Genomic DNA, 7,189 nt, shown 5'->3' on the forward strand with positions numbered 1-7,189 from the left:
ACTACTTTTTTATAGAGTGTAGAAACATTGAAATAAACAAAGAAAACAGCTAAATTTATAATTCTTAAATTTTGTAAAATTTTTAACCCGAGAAAAAGAATGCTCTTTTGACTTTTGTTATTTTTGAAGTGAAACTCTATACGCAGTTTTTTATGCTTTTTTTGCGGGATGCACCAGATACGGTACATGTGGGGTCCATCTGGGGATATCACTGATACGGCTGATGTAACGGCGGGAGCTACGCCCCTGTATAATAGGTAAATAAGTGAATTTCCAAAAAAAAATCCAAAAATTGCGTGGTGTCGTTGTAATCGGTACAAAAAAAATACGTGTGGTACTCGGGATTGCCGCTGTAAAGCTATTGCATAGCATTTTTTATCAACTTATGCAATTATAATTATTTATTTATTTTATTTATGCAGTATTTCTTTTTCTTTAGAAAATAATAAAAAATAAAATAAAAAAATGTCTTTACGTTGAGCTGGATTCTAACTCTGGTTTTGCCCCTTAGCTTCACACCACTTGTCCAGTTGAGTCGATGATAACGTCGAAATGTGATAACTTGATGAACGGCTTGGGTGTTAGGTTTATTTTTGTTACGGAATTTCTTGATTCGGTAGCCGCGCTCGGAGTCCACGATAAAATCATCAATCATAATTATTTATTTATTTTATTTATGCAGTATTTCTTTTTCTTTAGAAAATAATAAAAAATAAAAGAACAAAATAAAAAAAGTCTTTACGTTGAGCTGGATTCTAACTCTGGTTTTGCCCCTTAGCTTCACACCACTTGTCCAGTTGAGTCGATGATAACGTCGAAATGTGATAACTTGATGAACGGCTTGGGTGTTAGGTTTATTTTCATTACGGAATTTCTTGAATCGGTTGCCGCGCTCGGAGTCCACGATCAAAGTAACGTAATAGCTTAAGACATAGTTATAATGCTCTAGCATTTTTTTCAGGTCATTCTTTCAGATTAATATCATCTTTTTTTTTATTCTTTACAAGTTAGCCCTTGACTACAATCTCACCTGATGGTAAGTGATGATGCAGTCTAAGATGGAAGCGGGCTAACTTGTTAGGAGGAGGATGAAAATCCACAGCCCTTTCGGTTTCTACACGGCATCGTACCGGAACGCTAAATCGCTTGGCGGTACGTCTTTGCCGGTAGGGTGGTATCTATGTGTAACGTTAAATATTTTATTCACAGGAATAATAGCTTTAAACAATAATTTACTCTTTGATTAATAGGTACCTACTTCAAAAAACAAAAAAATTAGGTAAATTTTTATTGCCGTGTCTGTCCACACGTCACCTTAATAGATATTAAAAACAAAATTAAATGGTTATTTTTATTAAAACTTAGTTTTATTTGATACAGTATAGTATGTATATGCATATAGTGGTTGCAGTAATGGCTCAATTCATAAAATTAAACCTATTTACGAGTATGTTATGATATTGATTGTCTCACGGCTCTACCACAGGCTCTACCACAGGCTCTACCACAGGCTCTACCACAGGCTCTACCATGACCATTTTTGTTCCTATGCATTTGCCATTTCTCTTTTTCAATCTGAAATATTTTCTGAGGAAGAATACAATAAGGAACTTAAGCTAACTTATCCTAATAACTATACAAATCATGCCCACGTGGAAAGGTGGCAAGAATACTGGCTGCATTTCCGCGCTGGACAGCCAGGCTGATCCTTTGCGCAAAAAATGAGCCAGCCCTTCTGTCACCAGTCGAGGCAACTAGCCGCTTTGAAATAGTACGGAAAAATTTTTTGGCACTGCGACTCCATGGCCCAAGGGTCTCCACGGCAATATTTTCTTGTTTCGTTCTTTTTAGACTCCTTTTTACGTAGTCGGGTTATAATTGTTAATTTTTATTTTTTTGGTGTTTGATTGTAGTTAAGTAATCTTACTCTTTTTCTTTTCTTTGATTTCTTCAAAAGCATATTATTTCGTCCGAAATTCCTCAGTGCCTGAAGACGAAAGTCTTCGAACAGTGCGTGTTGCCTGTGATGACATACGGGTCCGAGACTTGGTCGCTAACTATGAGCCTCGACGGCCTCCGTGGCGCAGTGGTATGCGCGGTGGATTTACAAGACGGAGGTCCTGGGTTCGATCCCCGGCTGAGCAGATTAAGATTTTCTTAAATTGTCCAGGTCTGGCTGGTGGGAGGCTTTGGCCGTGGCTAGTTACCACCCTACCGGCAAAGACGTACCGCCAAGCGATTTAGCGTTCCGGTACGATGCCGTGTAGAAACCGAAAGGGGTGTGGATTTTCATCCTCCTCCTTGACAAGTTAGCCCGCTTCCATCTTAGACTGCATCATCACTTACCATCAGGAGAGATTGTAGTCAAGGGCTAACTTGTAAAGAATAAAATAAAAAAAAAGCCTTATTAGAAGGCTCAAAGTCACTTAGCGGGCGATGGAGCGAGCTATGCTTGGAGTTTCTCTGCGTGATCGAATCAGAAATGAGATCTGCAGACGAACCAAAGTCACTGAAGTGGCGAAGAGCCGATGGACGTTGGAGTCCCAAGGTGCTGGAATGGCGACCCCGCACCGGAAAGCGCAGTGTTGATCGACCCCCCACCAGGTGAACCGAAGACGTCAAGGTTGCAGGGAGCGGCTGGATGCTGGCGGCTCAGGACCGTTTTGTTTGGAAGTCCATGGAAGAGGCCTATGTCTAGCAGTGGACATCCATCGGCTGATAATGACGATATTATATAACTGAAAAGTTAGAGGTATCAGACCGAATTCGAACCTACGCCCTACGAATCGAAGGCAGAGGCTATATCCACTGGGCTATCACGGTTCTTACCGCGTAAAAGCACTTGTCAGCTAAGTAACTCACTTTACATTCGTTTTACAGTATCGTTATCGGCGTACATGATTGAAATCGATTTTAATTAAGCTCTTCAGTTATTCCACGAGTAAATATTATGTACCCAGATGGTATTTTCACAACGGTAAAGCTTTGCCGCCCAAGGGCAATTGTAAAAGCTCGCTTCCCCTATTTGAATTATACCTACTACTCGTACTTTGTTGGAGTTTACTTCTTATGATTCGATTTTTCATATATAGCCCTCGGTATGAAAAAAATTAATGAAAAATGTCGCGATAACCCAGTGGATATGACCTCTGCCTCCGATTCCATGACATGCACCTCCAACTTTTCAATTGTGTGCATTTTAAGAAATTAAATATCACGTGTCTCAAACGGTGAAGGAAAACATCGTGAGGAAACCTGCATACCAGAGAATTTTCTTAATTCTCTCTGTGGAGTCTGCCAATCTGCATTGGGCCAGCGTGGTGGACTATTGGCCTAACTGGAGACTCGAGCTCAGCAGTGAGCTGAATATGGGTTGATAATGATGAAAAAAATGTGGGCAGTAAAATTCGTTGAACGAATGACAGCGTTACGTTTTCGTGCGCAATCTATTCTGCGCACCTTTCACCGTGCGCTGCCGACAGCTGTTAACGGGCGCGCATGCTCCTCGGTTGCGCACCTTTCACTTTTCAGGCGTAGGTGTTGAGACGTACATAGTGTATGCTGCGAGACAACATACACTATTTAGACAGACGATCTGAAAGAGTAAAACTCCATTTGTAAGTTGGAGCTGACACACACTTTTTTTCTTTTAATTTTTTTTTATCAATTATTTCTCTCATTTATTTATTATTTCTTTTTTTTTAAATTTTTAACAATATAAGTATAATAAAATACAAAACATTATTAAAAATTTATAAAAAAAAATTCACCCTCCCGCTGCGGGACATTTGAGTGTCCAAGCAACCGGTGGTCAGGGCTCCAGAGTGAGAAACCTCCTCACAATACGCGCCGTCTCAAGAATCACTGCCTTTTGTATCCGACTCTTGATCCAACAGTTAAGCGAAAGCTTCTTAAGATGTTGGTCGAAGCTTTTCGCTATAAGACCATTGACTGAAACAACTATCGGAACAATAATAGTTGACTCAACATTCCACATGGCGGTAATCTCGTGAGCAAGGTCCAAGTATTTTGATACTTTTTCCTTTTCGGCTTTAACCAGATTATCGTCATGTGGAACAGTAATATCAACAATTATTGCACGACGCACTGACCGATCGACTAGCACTATATCAGGTCTATTGGCTACAATATACCTGTCAGTGATAATCGTTCGGTCCCAGTAGAGCAATGCACTGCTATTTTCAAGAACTGGGTCGTACCTATAGTAAGGCATCTCAAAATCGATAAGGCCATATTGAAGAGCAAGCTGTTGGTGGATTATCTTGGCTACTTGATTATGTCTGTGCAAGTATTCGCCGTTAGCAAGGTGAGAACACCCGGACACAATATGCCTGAGGGACTCCCCAGGACGATGACACGCTCGACAGATGTCTAGAGTGCCATCTTTCATAATGTGTTTCCGGTAGTTTCTCGTCTTTATAACTTCGTCCATAATTGCACAGACAAAACCCTCGGTTTCCCCAAAGAGGTCACCGAATTGCAACCAAGATACAGATGTTATTTGATCTACATCCGGCCCAGTAAGGGCCTTGTAGAATCGTCCATGCAACTCCTTGCTCTTCCATATTGCCACACGATCTGAGTTACTGATTACTATAGGCTTGCGCCAGTTCTCTTTGCCTAGGGATAGCGGGGTAAGTCCCTTATCCACTGCAACGACATCCTGATACATACTCACATTCATCTTGAGAAAATGATCTCTGAGATTGCACACCTCACGATTATGGAGGTTCCTGGCGTTTAAGAAGCCACGTCCTCCACACTTGCGTGGGAGGTACAATCTCATTACAGATGAACGGGGGTGATGCATCCGGTATGACGTCAGCAGTTTACGGACTTTACAGTCCAGGGAATCCAGTTCGGTTTGAGTCCACTTTAGAATGCCAAAAGTGTATATGAGTAAGGGCATGACCCAGCTATTAAAGGCACGCACCTTGTTACCGCCTGATAAAAGACTTTTTAGGACTTTTTTCAGGCGGCCAAAGAAGCGTTCCTTCACTACCTGTTTCATATTCCCTGCCTCAATACAAAGTGCTTCTGTCATTCCAAGGTATTTATAGGTCTCGCCTTCAAGGAGTGATCTGAGAATGACAGTTTCTGAAATAACTATATTCTCGGAGCTCACTATCCTTCCTCGCTCTACATTGATGACCGCACACTTGTCTACACCAAATTCCATCCTTATGTCATTGCTAAAGGTTTGAGTAATCTTCAGCAATGACACTAGGTCTGTACGCTTTGATGCATACAGCTTGAGGTCATCCATGTAAAGCAAGTGAGATATGAGCTCACCACCCCTGCGAAGGCGAAAGCCTAGCCCTGAATCCCGCAGTAAAGTACTGAGAGGATTAAGGGCTAGACAAAACCATAAAGGGCTCAAACTATCGCCCTGGAAAATACCTCGCCTAATCCCTATCAGTTCATTCGATTCAGAACACTCAGAAGCGCCTGGGTGACGAAGAACTGTCATCCACTGTCCCATACATGACTCAAGAAAAGAGCATAGTGTTGTATCGACCTTGTACAACCGCATGACCTCCATGAGCCATGAATGAGGCACCGAATCATAGGCCTTCTTGTAGTCTATCCAAGCAGCCGTGAGATTTTTTCTGTTTCGCCGAACCTGTTGGCAAATAGCAGTGTCTATGAGGAGAAGTTCCTTTGTACCACGAGACCGGGCCTTACATCCATTCTGTGTTGGGGCCAAAATATGATTTGCATTTATATGCATCGTTAATTTTGATGACAGAATGGATGTAAGGAGCTTATAGATGGTGGGTAAGCATGTTATCGGTCGGTAGTTTTTGGGGTCTGTGGTACTTCCGGATTTGTGTAGCAGGAACGTGACACCAGTTGTTAAAAATGCCGGTAGCGATCCAGTGTCAATGGCATTTTGAAATTGCACTGCCAAGATAGAATGGGCGCTACGAAACCATTTTAACCAGAAGTTGTGCAATCCGTCCGGTCCTGGGCATTTCCAGTTTGACGCCGGACGAATTGCACAACTTACATTTTCTGTAGTAATGGATATCGGAATCATTTTTTCCACCATTGCACACTCTTCCTTGACAGTACTCATCCAATCGCCTTCAGTGTGGCCTACGGGGGCCGACCAGATGCTACGCCAGAAATCTGACATAGCATCAGAAGTCGGAGGTTCCCCATCTGTCACACAGACACTGGATCGTTCCCAGTTCCTGTACACTTTCCGTTGGTCACTTTGGAAGATCCTATTCTGATTATACCGGTCAATACGCTCTTTATAACGCCTAATGCGTTGTGCCCATGCATAGACTTTCTGCTTCAAGAAGTCAATGCGTTCGGTGACACAAGCCAAGTACTGGAACGGACGTGTGTCAGTCCCAGCAAAAGCCTGAGTCACAAATCGCATAACTCTAGGACGATTGTTGCCCTCCTTGAAGCAGATTAGCTTAGCTATGAGAGTTCTAGTCAGTGTGATACGCCTTTCGATTCTGGTCCGCCAAGCTGGTGCTTGACCCGTCCTCTGCGGAGCCGTGCGTGGTTCAGGGAATTTGACACCCGCAATACGACACGCCGCAACGGCTCCACAGAATAGAATCGAATGCGTATCACTTAGGTCCTCAGATGTTACGAGATATTCACCTAAAATCTGATCTAGAACCCCCACTAACGCCATATTTCGTCTATGTACAGGCAAACGAGGCAATTTTGGTCTTAAATTAAGAGGCATGTACCTATATGTCATAATAGAATCCTCCAAAGTTCTCCTCAATTGCTCATAATTCTGGCTACTTACTTGCATATCGATACCATCCTGTAGCACCTCTGGGATGTTGGTTTGCATTGTTTGCTGAGGTAAGCTACGGATGGTATCGATTTGTACTGAAGTAGAGCGCAGTCGTTCAAGGTTAGCTTCATCCAGCAGATGACGTCGCTGGATTGCTCGCACCTGATCCGATAGTCGCTGCGCAGTCACGATCACTGTTGGCTCAAGAGTCTGAAACATAGACAACATCCTTGACCGGTACGCAGTAAGGTTAGTTCCCCCCTCTGTTGCCCCATAGTACGCACGCATGACGCTCTCATTGAGTGGACGAGACCATCTCATGCGGCGCACTATACCACCGGTAGCGGGAGCACTCACTGGAGCCCGCAGCTCCACTTGCCCCAAGCTCTCCGGTAGTAT

Source organism: Bicyclus anynana, chromosome 26, assembly GCF_947172395.1.
Source record: "Bicyclus anynana chromosome 26, ilBicAnyn1.1, whole genome shotgun sequence".
Taxonomy (NCBI): domain Eukaryota; kingdom Metazoa; phylum Arthropoda; class Insecta; order Lepidoptera; family Nymphalidae; genus Bicyclus; species Bicyclus anynana.